Here is a 15,009-nt window from a genome sequence, read left to right on the forward strand (position 1 = left end):
CATATTTATCTAAAATTAAATTGACAAGTTCTTTAACAAAACAGTCCTTAGATCTCTTTAGAATAAATGGTCTTTATCTTGACATGGAGTGGATCTCACTGTCGTCTAGCCTATCAAATTTACTTTCCCGACTTTAAATGACTCATTGTCTACCATGTTGCTTATCATTCTCTCTCTCTCTCTCTATTATCTATATCTATCATTTATCTATCTATCTATCTATCTATCTATCATCTATCTAATCAAACTATGACTTCAATATTATTTTGGTAGAGAAATCTTCCAGAATGCTATCTTGGAAAATTTTAGAATCATGAAATTTTGAAATGAGCATTCTATAATCTCATTTTAAACAAAAGCAATATGATGAATCATATATTCCAAATAAAAACAGACTGGAATTTCCAAACCAGATATTAAAATATTTATTAACATGCACTCTGTGTCTGCCAACATGTCAAAAGGAATTATGTTTTCATTAGACACTGCTCTTAGTTCTTGCTCAATTCTTTTTTACTTGGGTCCAAAGGGGTTCATACAGTTATCACTGGGAAAAATGGACCAAGAGAGAGGAAGAAGTTTCATTATTTGGAGATTTTGTGTATCTAAATAGTGAGGGATAGTTCTAGTTGGGAGAGAAGCAGTAAATGAAGTGAAATTTACAATGGCTTAAGTTTTTTACTCCCCTGTTTATTTATGCCAAATAAATAATTATTTATGTGGAAAAATGGGGACAGGGTCAAGATTATGTTCTATTAGTTCCTTTTTTAATTATTATTTTAAGCACAAGGGTCATTATAGAGACTAGCATTTACCGGAGTATTGTTTTGGAACATTAGTCCTGCAAATAAATTTGATGGTTTAAAATGCACATTAATAATAAACTTGTCTAAGTTTGTTCAAGTCAGCACTTCTCAAACCTGTTTGACCAGAGACCACATTTTTTTCACCACACCCCTGACATCCTACAGATCTAGTGTTCCAGGAACACACTTTGTGAAAAGCAGGGATGCAGCTGTTGTGTGCCAGGCTCAGATTCTCTTCCTTGATAACGCACAGCTTCCCTTGTGTGTGCACAACACACCCACATATACACACATCCATCACACAAGGATAGATCTGAGTCATATTTTAAATATCCCTTGGCCAACAATTTTCTCTAGCTTTTATTTCTGAAATCCTCCTACAAATGTCCTTAATTTTGCACAGTTGTACCCTACTGACACCTTTGCCCCTGTCTGCTTAATTCCTATTTACCCCATTAGGGAGGAAGGGATCTGCCACCTTAAATAGAAAGATGGCCAAATACATAACACCCGAGACAGAACGGATGAAATAAAGCAGACGTTTATTCAGTAAACATACATGCAGCCCCAGAAGAGGCCATTGCATGGCATGCAGGCCTACAAGCGTGGTGCACTAGGGAGCAAAGAGAACCAGCAGGGGCAGTAAGAAGCGGGTCTGTAGTAACAAAAGGGAGAGGCGGCCCTGGCCCCTGTGGGAGGATGTGATTGGCTTGTTTGAATAATTCTGTGGGCTGGCAGGGAACGGAAGCCTGTTAGCTGAGGAGCAGCAGGGGCACAGCTGGTTCATCTGATAGGGCGGCCTTTCCTGCTGTGGGAGGTGCTTCATCTCTGGTAAGAGCAGGGGTGCTCCTGGTTGAGTTGTGGGGCCCTATGAGATGCAAAGATGTCAAGGCAGCACCTGAGATGTTAGGTCTTACATACAGCCTCCCCCATGTGGCTCCAGGGATGTGCTCGGTGTGCTCCGGATGTGGTACAAGCAACACGCCTCTCCTTCCTGCTCCAGGGCAGAATGGCTCAGGCTGCGTCAGCTTTCTGGGTCCCAGATCACAGCATTGATTCACCTGGTGTCCAGAGGCAGCCACATTTCTACCCAGCACCGTGTTCTGTGATCCCCCTGGTGCTGTGCCTTGCTACCCCACTTGATGGAGGCTATTATGCTTGATTCATTACATGCCATTGATCTTTGAAATTTTGATTAATGACAGGGAAACCGGAAAAGTTCAGAGTTTGGCTTTGGTTCAAATGAGCACCCAGAAGTTCAGATGCTTAATTCAAACTGTCTAAACCTCTTGGATAAGCAAACATGGTTATGCAAAATGAGTCTGAAAAATCTCCTGGAAACACCCCTCTGTTGGAAATTTGTGGTATTTCCTGCTTCTACTTAGACCACAGACTCTAAACCCTACGAAGACATTACTTCTTTCTTTCATTTGTTCTGCTCATTGACTTCTGGCCAGAGCCCAGGTTTCCAGGTTTTTGGGGGACAGGTAGCAAATCATGGTGAGAAAGTTCAGGATGGCATTGTTTGACTGTCGTAGTTCCACCAGGCGTAGGTACATTTTTCATGTACCTGGGCACACGGAGAGAGGGAAGCACATCAACTCCCAGGGTCACAGTAAAGAGTTATATATTTATCCCTGGCAAACTGACTTTTTTTTTCTTTTTTTCAGATTCATGAGAATGTGCTAGTACAGTGTGAATATGCAGGTGTCATCAAGACAAAGCAAGAGGTTGATAAATGACAGTGGGAGAAATTCCCTCCAAAATGCACGGTTAACTCTTCTCAGGTCTCCTTTGCTTAATTCAGGCAGGCAAGCCTGAGAAACAGCTTGTCTAAGGGCTGTGCTCTAACGGTCAAAAAGGAGGCACTCTCTCAGGTTCAGAGGAAAAATCATTAGAGAAAAATGGCTTCTGAATGAGAACACTCAAGAACCTTCTCTACCCCTAAACACTCCCTGCGGCCCTGATGTTCAAACCAAAGGTTCATTAGCCAGAGTTCACTAGTTTATCCAGGTTTTGGAGTTTCGCATGCGGACTGTTTTAGAGTAGATGTGGCAAAAATATCCTTCCACAGGTTTGTTTGCACTAAGTGACCTATTTCAATTCCTTTGAGACCAAACAATAGTAATAATGTCTGCATTATAATGAGAAATTCTAATAAGATTCAGAATATCCTGAATTATTTAGAAAATAAATAAAAATTTCTGACCTTGGCTATGTGCATGTGTTTCAAGTATGTTGCAAATCTCGGGAAGCATTAAAACAAGCATTGACCATGAGCCTGCAACTCAGGATTCTGGGTGAGTCTTCACCCTGATCTTCACTCTTGGCCATAGACTGTTCACCCAGATGTAAATAACACCTTCTTTATACCCGGAGGAGGACAGGAGGACTGGTAATAATTTATACTTTTCCAAATTGCAAAACTGTCCATTTTGAGTGAAACAAAACCCAGAGTCTCCAGCTTCTGCTGAGTAAAAAAGGAGAACCCACTTGAACACCAAATATCATCATGGTATTTACAATATTGCTACATTATGCCCATGACGTGCTTCAAATTTGTTATCTGAACAATAAAACATATAGTAGCTTTGGACTTTAGCTACATGTTCTCTTAGAAAGGAATACACAGACTGATTACTGGACAACCAATTAGCAAATTCTGAATTATTCTAGAGAGTTATGGACAATCAGTAGAAGATTTTATTAAGTGGTTTTATGTAATAATTTAACTTTGAAATTAAAGTTAATGCTTAAGGGCTATATATTTCCATTTTATTATTTTTATAAACACAAAAATTTGAAATTTTTTTTTCCTATTTTATATTAAAGTATAATAATAATTTTTTAATTATAAATGCTTAGAAGGCTAATACACTAGCAAACATGTAAAGAGACATTCCTGTGCCACATGTCCAGTGGGTACTGTTCTATTACACTGATATTGTATTTGATTTATTTATTAGACTTTACAATTTCTTTTTTTCTCAGGGTCTTTCTAAGGAGAAATTTATGAAAGTAAATGGACTCTTACTGGATTGGCACATAGCCATCTTCTCCACAAAATTCTACCCTATTAGGGCACGATTATGGCCTATGAATGGTAAACATTGATATTCTCTAAAACTCTTAACTTTCTCTTTCCGGACCTGAGTCCTTAAGATCAATTGGTGGCCCTTGAGGAATTGTGACCTTTCTCCCCTTCTCTTAGAACCATTGTTTCCTTACATAACATGACCTGAAGGTGACCTCCTGGTCGCCCTTGTAGGTCTGGCCACATGAGTTCAGGAGGTCCCCAGGTGGTCACAAAAAGCTTGTTTTGTCTTGTACAAATGCAGGAATCTTTGTTCAGCCAATTGCCCTTTGGCATGAACTCTCATGCTTACCTTTCTGGGTACTGACCCTACAAGCAGCAGATACTGAGGCAGGAAAGGGGGAGACTAGAAAAGCACGTGGGAAAATGACTTTCTGGTTTAAGGAAATGTTACCAAATGCCAACAGCTTTTTTTAATTGACCGCAGTTCTCTTCAACCATGACTGCAGGAGAGAGTTTGGCAGTAAAGGCTTCCGGGAGCAGAAAGATGGTACAACTGGGCTGTTCCTCCACCCCCATCTTGCTTGTCTTTCCTCCTCCACCTTCCACCTCCCGCTTCCCATCCTACCTCCCACCATTTAACTTTGTCTTTTTTAACACTTCCAGAGTCTCTGCTAAAACTTTAATCCTGACTGTAATCCCAAGGCTCAAACAATGTGTTTAATCAATCATTGGTTCAATGATTGAGACTGAGTTTGGATTAAGGTCCATAGGAGATGAATGAGCAGCTCTACAAGCCTCATGGCACTTGGAGACCCACCAAGTACACATGTCTCTGATTATGTAGGTCTATGTCTCTTCCTCCACTTACCTGTACTGCTTGCCAAAAGGTGTGCTAGGCATGAAAACAAGGGAGCTCTTCTTGGTGGACGGCTGGCCCCGGGTGGGGCAGCCACTGGATAGTTTTGTGCCCCCACGTGGTTGATCCCCATGAGCTGTCACCTGTGAATCTAATGAAGAATTCGGTCCATGCTGTGCATTTCTTATCTGACATTAGTGACACCTACATTCCACAATGAGTCCGTTCCACATAATTTAACATTAAAAGATTTGGGGCACTAGAAGAAGGCCTTGTCTTGATATGCTTCCCTAATCTTCATATATCCTCCCAGAATTTCCTCTTTCTTTGAACAAATTTATGGAATTTCCTTTCTCCAGCATCAGTGTGACAGTGAACTCTGCCACAGAATGATTTGCATAGGAATTAATACACTCAAACCTTGAAACAAAGCTGAGGGAGCTTAAAATATCACTTCCAGTACCTGCTGAATATCACATGTATATAATTAAAAACCAAACATTTCTTTTTTCATATCACTGATAGAACAAAACAGCACAGTGTAGATTTAGTTTGTTAGAAACAAACAAACAAACAAACAAAAAGGTCATACTCCATCATCATGTTCCATGTGTTCTATTCTGCTATGAAAACTTTATATACAGTAAATATAGAATACAACCTGGTTAAACATAGAAGCTATTCCCAAAAGCCATCTGGGCCACATCCCGGCAGCCAGGAATGCTTCCCTCCCAAGCTGATGGCTCCCCACCTTCAAGGAAGAAACGTCATCAACATATTTGAGAGTATATTTTAATGTGTGATGATCTCGACCAGGCAGCTCTTGGATAAAGGAAAATAAAATTGCTTTGGAGGATCAGATTTAGAAAAATGAACTCATGTAATTTTAAATAAGAAATAAAGTAGAGGGTGTGGAGAAAAGGGAACCCTCCTGCACTGCTGGTGGGAATGTAAATTGATACAGCCACTATGGAGAACAGTATGGACGTTCCTTAAAAAAATAAAAATAGAACCACCATACGACCCAGCAATCCCATTGCTGGGCATATACCGTAAGAAAACCATAATTCAAAGGGTCATGTACCACAATGTTCATTGCAGCTCTATTTACAATAGCCAGGACATGGAAGCAACCTAAGTGTCCATCGACAGATGAATGGATAAAGAAGATGTGGCACATATATACAATGGAATATTACTCAGCCATAAAAAGGAACGAAACTGAGTTATTTGTAGTGAGGTGGATGGACCTAGAGTCTGTCATACAGAGTGAAGTCAGTCAGAAAGAGAAAAACAAATACCATATGCTAACACATATATATGGAATCTAAAAAAGAAAATGGTCATGAAGAACATAGGGGCAAGACGGGAATAAAGACGCAGACCTACTAGAGAATGGACTCGAAGATACAGGGAGGGGGAATGGTAAGCTGGGATGAAGTGAGAGAGTGGTACGGACATATATACACTACCAAGTGTAAAGTAGCTAGCTAGTGGGAAGCAGCCACATAGCACAGGTAGATCAGCTCAGTGCTTTGTGGCCACCTAGAGGGGTGGGATAGGGAGGGTGGGAGGGAGGGAAATGCTAGAGAGAAGAGATATGGGGATATATGTATATGTATAACTGATTCACTTTGTTATAAAGCAGAAACTAACACACCATTGTAAAGCAATTATACTCCAATAAAGATGTTAAAAAAAAAAAGAAAGTGACTGTAGGTTGTGTTTTATAATACAAATGCAATAAAAATATATCATAAAAATTGTGCAATTTTCTGGTTTCTGAGTGTAAAGTTTTCTCTTGGTATGAGGGCCATTTCAGATATTGCATTTGACCCTTTCAGGCTTCCAGCAGGCCCTTCAGTACCCACTTGGAGCATCTTCTTAACGAATCAGAGCGTCTCAGGGCTGAAAGGGATTGTAAAAGCCATCAGTCCACCCAGTTCAGTGTCCAAATCCACAGAGTGATTTGCCAAGTTTAGATAATGCAGCTGAGATTGTTTATATGTTACAAGTTGTCTGAATTAATAGGTTATAAAAAGAATTAATAAGACATAAATACTTCACTCAGGTCCCTCCCTTACCTAATAAATAGTGAAGCTCGAATAGTTGTAAATTCTCTCAAAAATAAATTACATTACAAATGTGAATTTGAATGGCATGACTGATTTATGGCTTCTGCTGATTTAGAGTTTTTTCTGTATTGCTTGGTCGGTCCATCTGGCTATTTTTCAGATTCAAAGTTTTATCTTACTTTGGTCTGTGTGAGCTACTTTATTCCTGGAAAATCAAATATAACATTTTAATCAAAAAGAAAGGAAAACCGTATCATGTGACTTCTATACAAATAAAGGAGAAAAGCATATTCATCAACATAAAAGTCAATACTGAGATAAAATTGGAACTTCCTGGCATTCATGCATTTTAAAATGAAAAGAGAAGACTTTTAGAAAAAATAAAGCTTTATGAAATAAATACATTTGTGGATATTAAAGAAATAATGAAACTTTACCAGTGAGTTGGGGAACACTTAGGATTACAAATAAAAATATTTTTTTGTTAAACTAAGATTAAGAAAGAAGAGTGTGACATTATTTACCTTCCCAGGTCTTTCAAACACTAACCAAATTTTATATCAATACTCATTTGCAGAAGTTCAATATTATGTTATATCCTATTTTAACTTAATTTGTGGGTGTGTGTTTTGTGAGTAAAATGTGGATACTGCCAAAATCAAACTAACGTTGATTCATTTAGTGGCTTTGGAAGTTTGAGATTTACAAAGTTGTTTGCTACTTTAAAATCAAATGTAAATCTGCCCTTGTTGGGTGCAGCCTGTTCCTTTGGAGATGGTTTTCCAAGTAGGGTTGTGGTCATTCAGAAAAGGAGGTATGAAATGTCAGAGTTGAGCGTTTGCAGCTACAGAATTTCATAAAATGGTGGTCTGAAGTTTTGAATTGATAAGATCAGTGAGCACATTTTTAACCAAATGATTCGTCTGCTTTTGGATAACCGATTCCTAAAAACTTGGTCTTGATGTTAAGTTGCTTTATAGTCAGGGCAATGGAAGAAAAAGGTTAACATGTATAATTCTCTATGAAAATTCAATGCAAGTCATTTTGAAACAAACATGCGGAAGAAAGAGTTAAGATGAAATGAGAAGACGTTGTATAACAGTTCATAAACGTCTCAGGTGTTTACTCTCACAAGTGGCTTTCTAGTAGATGGATTTACAGTCTGACCGATTTATAGATTTCAGATGTCTCTGTTGGGAGCTTCGTGAAGTGAGGCTGCTGTCCGTTCTTTAAGAGAAGGTCACGGTGCCTGAGGGGGACTCCGTTTGCATCTACACGCAGGGCTGTGGGCTGCTGCTCTGCTTACGTGCTCAGGACAGCGCAGTACCCTGCCAATTATATGGAGTAATTTACATGCTGACACGTCTCGAAAACGTACTGACAGGAGTTTTCAATTAAAACCTACTTCCTCCCTGAAAAAGGCATAAGAAGAAGGAGGAGGAAGAGAAAGAAGAGGAGGGGGAGAAGCAGAAACATTTTTGCTGGGTGCGTAAAAATAGCTTTGATTCCGAGTCTTTTCATGCAGATCTAGAATGCCAACTCTCTGGAAGGTGAAGGGGTGCATAAGAAACCTCATGGAATTGAGGTCCCCGGAATTAAACAAACATCGCAAAACCATGTGATTACAAAAGGTGCTTATCTTGCTTTCTTGAAACCATGCTTCCTTGAATATACTCTGCAGATCTCTTTGGATATCATATTCTTTATGCAGCTATAGTAGCTCTTTCTTGTCTTGTATTTGAATCATTCCATCAAGGATTTAATTGGGGATAAGACCTTTGGGAGCATCGAGAAGTCCAATGTTCTGTGACTCAAAATGTGGTCCATGAACTACAGCATCAGCATCACCTGGGAACCTGTTAACAACGGAGGTTGGCAGTCCCACTTCAGCCCTACAGAATCAGAACGTGTATTTTAATAGGATTCCTGGGTGATTCATGCGCACAGTAATGTTTGGGAAGCACCGATCTCTCTTCCCGTCTCTTCCCAATCAGGTTGGCTCATAGATTGGCATTAATGGGCGAGTTTAATAGAGAAACCAAGTCGTCTGACTGGAGCATTTAAGACGCACAAGTCCGATTTCCAAGCCATGAGGTTGTTTTGTTATTTATGTAGAGCCATAAGACACAATAGGATTTTTAAAGTCTATTTATATGCATAAAGCTGGCATACATATTCACAAATCAAGGCATTTGTTTTCATTATCCTTGCATGACAGCCAGTAACCCATAAATTTTCAATCCTGTCATTGCCACCTCTGAAAATCCTAAAATTGGGCATAATGAAGTTTTTGGGTGATTGAAATGATTACCCTAACAACGTATAATAATTACTTTTATCTCTGGCTCTTGGATTATAACGGATCTGCTTGTACCCATAATTGGTAAGAACATCATGTCTGTACATCTACACCTCGGGGTCAAATCAGAGCCTGTACCATCCGCTGGATTATTTCAACTCTCTTGACAATAAATCCCAGTTTCTGTGTCTGTGTCAAGTAGCAATTTGTATGATTCATAAAGGTGATTTGACTGAGACCCAGCCAAGAAGATGAGCAATTCACTGGTGGGAATGTAGACGCTTTGTTATTGAAAAGGTTACATTCGGCAATTTAAATCTTATTTAAGGAAAGGGAGAAGATATCTACTGAATTGCAAGACCAACCAAGATTCCTACTGATGGATGACTTGAAAGGAAGGATGAACTGAGTTGCAGGATTAGGAATTCAAAGCTGTGAGCACCTGTTTACGTTACATAAAATGTCTACATGTTCCCAGACGTTCCATACCTCCCCTCAGATGCAGACGCTCGCGGGATCTACATGGTTTCTGCGATGGCCATTTTGCCTTTCCACTTGCCAAGTTTTTGTTCTCTGAGATAGTTTAGACCAAAGTCTAAATAAAATTTTATAAAGGCTATCTAATTTAAAATGTAGGGCTTCCCTGGTGGCGCAGTGGTTGAGAATCTGCCTGCCAATGCAGGGGACACGGGTTCGAGCCCTGGTCTGGGAGGATCCCACATGCCGCGGAGCAACCAAGCCCGTGAGCCACAACTACTGAGCCTGCGCGTCTGGAGCCTATGCTCCGCAACGAGAGGCCGTGATAGTGAGAGGCCCGTGCATCGCGATGAAGAGTGGCCCCCGCTTGCCGCAACTAGGGAAAGCCCTCGCACAGAAACGAAGACCGAACACAGCCAAAAATAAAAATAAATAAGTAAAAAAAAAAAAAAGTAAACTATTTCTAGATTTTTCTTTCTCTTTGCTAAATTTCATCAATAGGGTACCAAAATAATTGGATTATAATTTCTTGCAGAGTGGAGAAAGAGTAATTGGGCCAGAAGTTTTTTCTTTCCTGCTGTTAGCCAAGCAACCCTTTTAGGAAGCGAAAGTTGTAGGATCAGAGGGAAAAAGGTGAACTAGGTTTGTCTTCGTATTGCTTTTTCAGTGTTGAGCACATAGCTGGCATTCAATAATTACTTATTAACTGGATTACACCTCTTAGCCTAATTCCTACTGTTGATAAACAGCCACGAGGGTCCCCTGGAGGGAGAAGGGGATGCTACGCAGTGCCTGATTGTGTACAATGTGCCCCTACCTGAGTCCAAATGCTGACATTGTTGTGGGAAAAGGGAGCAGGTTTTTATAACCTATAGGTTTTTATAACCTATTAATTCAGACAACTTGTAATATAATAACTAATTATAAGTTATTAGGGTGATAATTTCAATCACCCAAAAAGCCCATTATGCCCAATTTTAGGATTTTCAAAAGTTGCAATGACAGGATTGATAATTTATGGGTTACTGGTTATCGTGCAAGTGTTGTGGGAACAGGGGCGGCTCCTTACATTCTCTAAAATACATTTTTTCTCATCTATTAAAAGGAGTTACCCTGTATCACAGTGTGATTCTAAGCCTTCAAAATTATATCTAAAAGTGCTTAATACTTTGCCCAGGATGCAGCAAGACTCAATATACAGCCGTCACTTCATCATTTCAGAGCTTTGCAAAGGAAAAGTACCGTCTTTGTCTTTCCCTTTTCAGCCCTTGACATGGTGGGAAGGGAGAGGAGGGGTAGGGTTGAGGAAACCCGAGGGGGAGTGTGTCAGCACCACTGCTCTGAGGGTGGACCCCCACCTTGATCGCTTGTGTGTTCCTGGTAAGCGTGGACCAGCAAGGGAACCTGTCTGTGAACACGTGACTCTCCTTTTTCAACCCCAGGAGCCACCTTCCAACAAGGCTGGCTTTCCATAGTCAAATACTGGCATCCTATTGATGCAATGAAGAGTAAAGTGTGTCCTCACAAGGTTGCTGGGTATTCAAAAATCTCAGGAATGCTCACTTTGCTGTACAGCAGAGATTGGGACAACGTTGTAAATCAACTATACTTCGATCAAAAGCTAAATTAAATTTTAAAACATCTCAGGAATGGATCAGTAATGTTGCTCCACAGTTCAATCTCATCTTTTGGCATAGTAAAGAAAACTGGTACATTCTCAAGTCCTGCAATTTTCTCAGTTGGCTAAAATGAAGACATTCATTTCAAAGGAAATAATTAGATGGATTTTTTTTTTAAAGCAAGCTTTGAGGAAAGAGAGGGAAAGGAAAGGGAACATGTTTACTATAGTTGGAAGAGCATATGACCTTTTTTTCATCACCCTGAAAGGCAGAAGTCATCTATCAACTATCGGAAATGTCATTCGGTGTGCAGTCCTGTTCTCTTGCTTATTTTAGGAGTTGGCCCTGTGAGGCACAATTATCTGTAGCTTGAACTTCAGGGATTATATGTGCGATTCTTAGACTGGTCTATGGTATATCAGGAAACTTTTATGTATCACCCATTATCAAACCTTTTCAAATTGTTAGATAATTTTAGCCCCATGTTTGTTAGCTGCACTTGGGAAACCATGCCTATATTCTCACGGAGCTTGGGAATGGATACAAAGCTGCTTGAGATTATTATGTTGACGTATGTCTGTTAGTGTGTGGCTCCATCGACATATGAATCTTATAGAGTCACCTGGTAATATTCCTGCAAAATCATTACAATTCATCCTAGGTTGTCTTTTTCCTCTTACTATTTCAAGACGAAAGTTTTCAATACTAATGCTGCAAAGTGGGTATTATGTTGACTTATGCTAATCAGTTTCATGGATGCTGTCATATTGCATTGTTCAGCAAAGACACTGGTGAAGTTGGCTTGTGTCTACCGTTATCTTGCAAACAGCCCAGTGGTGTGAGAACACAACATCCAGGGACCCTCTGCCTTGTTGTGGGATAGCTTCTGTCCGGAGAGGTTTGCTAGGAATAGTGGGAAGGGAGGCAGAGAGGGCTGTGTCTGTGCTGTTATATGTCCTCTTAAAGAGAAAACAGTGTAAAAAAGGGCCGATGTATTGTGTGCGGAAGCATGTGTGGATTTATAGTGGCTTCATTGCCACGTATTATTTTCATGGCAGCACTTCTGTAAACAGTGTGTCAGTCCCTCCTTGAGGAGCTTCTGGCTTTAGGATTTTACCACCAGCCCATAAACCAGGGAAACTCCACTGTTAAAGCTAAGGGTTCCAGAGGCAGTTTTCAAAGGTAAGTTTATTTGAAAAGTCTGCAAGGGAGATTGATTTGGCGATTTTCAATGCTGCTTCTGCAAACCTTCTTGGGCAGAGTTCCCACCGTTCCCACCCCCGCCCTGAACAACTGAAGCCACTTTATAGGGAGCTCAAGAATTGTTGGACAGAGGTGGTCTTCCCTGTAATAAAGGCACTGCCAGTGGGGTCGGTCCGCAGGAACGGGGTGGGCAGGCAAGGTGGGTCTTTACGGCCCTCCTGCTGGTGGGCAAACCTACTTCATGGTCAGCATCTCCATGAAGTGCCCAGTGTCCCAGGGTGCCTGGGTCCCCCTTGCTCTTCTGGGACACCCCCCTCACCGGGGCAATGCATTCCATCCCTACTCGCTCTGCCTGTGTTCCCCCTGACCTGGGATCTCTTTGGGTCATTGGCTGTCTAATCTAATATGGTCATGCAAAAGAAGACTAATGACGGCTGAGAACTTGACATGTTGTCACTCCAAGATTTCAGGGGTCCCTCGAGTGCTTGCTGATGCCCTTAGAGCTGCAGTAAGATCTAGGAGACAGGAGCTACGGTACAGTTCTTTGTGAAGCCGCAGCACCCTTCCCCTGGATCACGTGGGTGGCTGATGACCGAATCCTCCCCGCCTGTCACAGTGAACTTGAAACTTGATCACCTCAACAGCCATGGAAGAGCCATACTATGCACAGTCTTGTAGCAGGAGCTGAGAATCCAGGGAGAAAGAGGAACAGCCCTTGTCTCCCAGGAACTAAGATCCAGAAGGTCACTCCATTTTATTGTAATTACTGGTTAATGTGGGTGCGTGTGTGTTGTGTGAAGGCTTGAGTTGGCTTGTATTTATCTCCATGTCACAGAAACCTCTATCCAGAGCTTTTGGAAAAGTAGATACTCCGTATGAGTTTAATAAAAACCATTAATCGTGTAAAGAAGACTGTGGTAAGTGTGAAAATTAAGTCATAAGTTTCTTGCATCTGCAAAACATGCAACAGTATCTAAGAGGAGGGACATTTGTAATAATGGCTGAATAGATATCAAAGGGCAAAGTGATGTGATTTCATGGGAAACTCAGGTCCATGGTAATTCAGAACCAATCACTAAGAAGGAGATCTTCTTGGGACCCTGTTTTCCATGTTAATACTTGAAAATCATTTTCACACAAGATCTGTTAAAGTAGACCAGTAATGCTTTGGTCTTCCCATGTGCTGTGAAGTGTCCCCTCCGAGTCGAGATTTTAGCTCGGTCACTTCTCACCTAAAGCAACCAGAGATTAATGATCTGCTCCTGGGGCTCTCTTTCTGGTCACCCCATTAATTTAACAGGAGAGTTTCTACCCAAAGCCAAAGGGACCCTGGTTCCCTGGGAGAGGAGGATGCACAGACGCCGAGACCCATGACCTCTTGCCCAGGAGAAGATGGTATAGACTCAGGGATCTCCACCTGCTGCCCATGGAAGGGAGAGCAGCACTTGGCCATTCCTCTCACTCCTGTTTGTTGAAAAGGTGGACTGAGTTTAATCAAAAGAATGCATTGGCCATTTACTAGCGGTGGTTTTGCCTTGCCAAAAAAAACAACAAAAAAAGTAACTGCCATGTCACTGCTGGTGATCCATGAGGGAAAAACAAAGGATGGATAGTGAGGGGCCCTCCCTCCGACCCCTGCATTTCCCCCCTCCCCTCCATTGTGTGGGACCCTCCCGTGTTTGGACTGTAAAGCTAGAATAATCACCATGTGAGGTACCAACTGAAAATTAAACACACACCTTTTCTTTTGACATCCATGATTTATTTTCCTAAAGAGCTTATATATGTAGGGATTCGGGAGGGGAAGATGGAGGGGGAGGTCTGGTATTTACTTCACGAATAGTGTTATTCAAAGACCAGGAAAGAAATCCAATGTTTGCTGCGGCTTAAATGACAGTATTTATTATGTACTCACAAAAGGGTAGAAAAAGCGACTGTTGATTATTTTGACATTAAATTGCTTGCAATACATGAGGGATTAATTATGACATGGCACACTTCATCCTGCCACCTGAATTAGCTGGAGTTTTAAAGAAGGGTCTGTATTTACATCATTTGTCACATGGGGAGAATACGGATGGCTCTGTGCTCTTTTCTGTACCAGGTTTGATCAGGAATCCAGTGGCCTCACTGAACACAGGCACTTCTCAATCAGATCGAACAAAAATCTATCGCTGGGCTTCCCTGGTGGCGCAGTGGTTGAGAGTCCGCCTGCCGATGCAGGGGACACGGGTTCGTGCCCCGGTCTGGGAAGATCCCACATGCCGCAGAGCGGCTAGGCCCGTGAGCCATGGCCGCTGAGCCTGCGTGTCCAGAGCCTGTGCTCCGCAAGGGGAGAGACCATAACAGTGAGAGGCCCGCGTACCACAAAAAAAAAAAAAAAAAAAAAAAAATCTATCGCTGGTCTTTATGGAGAATCCTCTAGTCTTTATGGAGAACCAGCGTTTCCAAACTCTGACCAAGCTTTCCCTGACTTGACTTTAACTGACAGTCCCATGGAGAGAAGTTTCCATCTTTTGGGAGCAAGGTGATGAAGGCTGCTTCTTAGGGACCAATCTCCCCAAACACATGTTGAGGTATAGAATGAGATGAACTGTTGGTCCCCAAGTAGACGACTGATGAGTTTTGTTGGTAGAG

The sequence above is a fragment of the Mesoplodon bidens genome (assembly GCF_964165515.1).
Source record: "Mesoplodon bidens genome assembly, chromosome: 13".
Lineage (NCBI taxonomy): Eukaryota > Metazoa > Chordata > Mammalia > Artiodactyla > Ziphiidae > Mesoplodon > Mesoplodon bidens.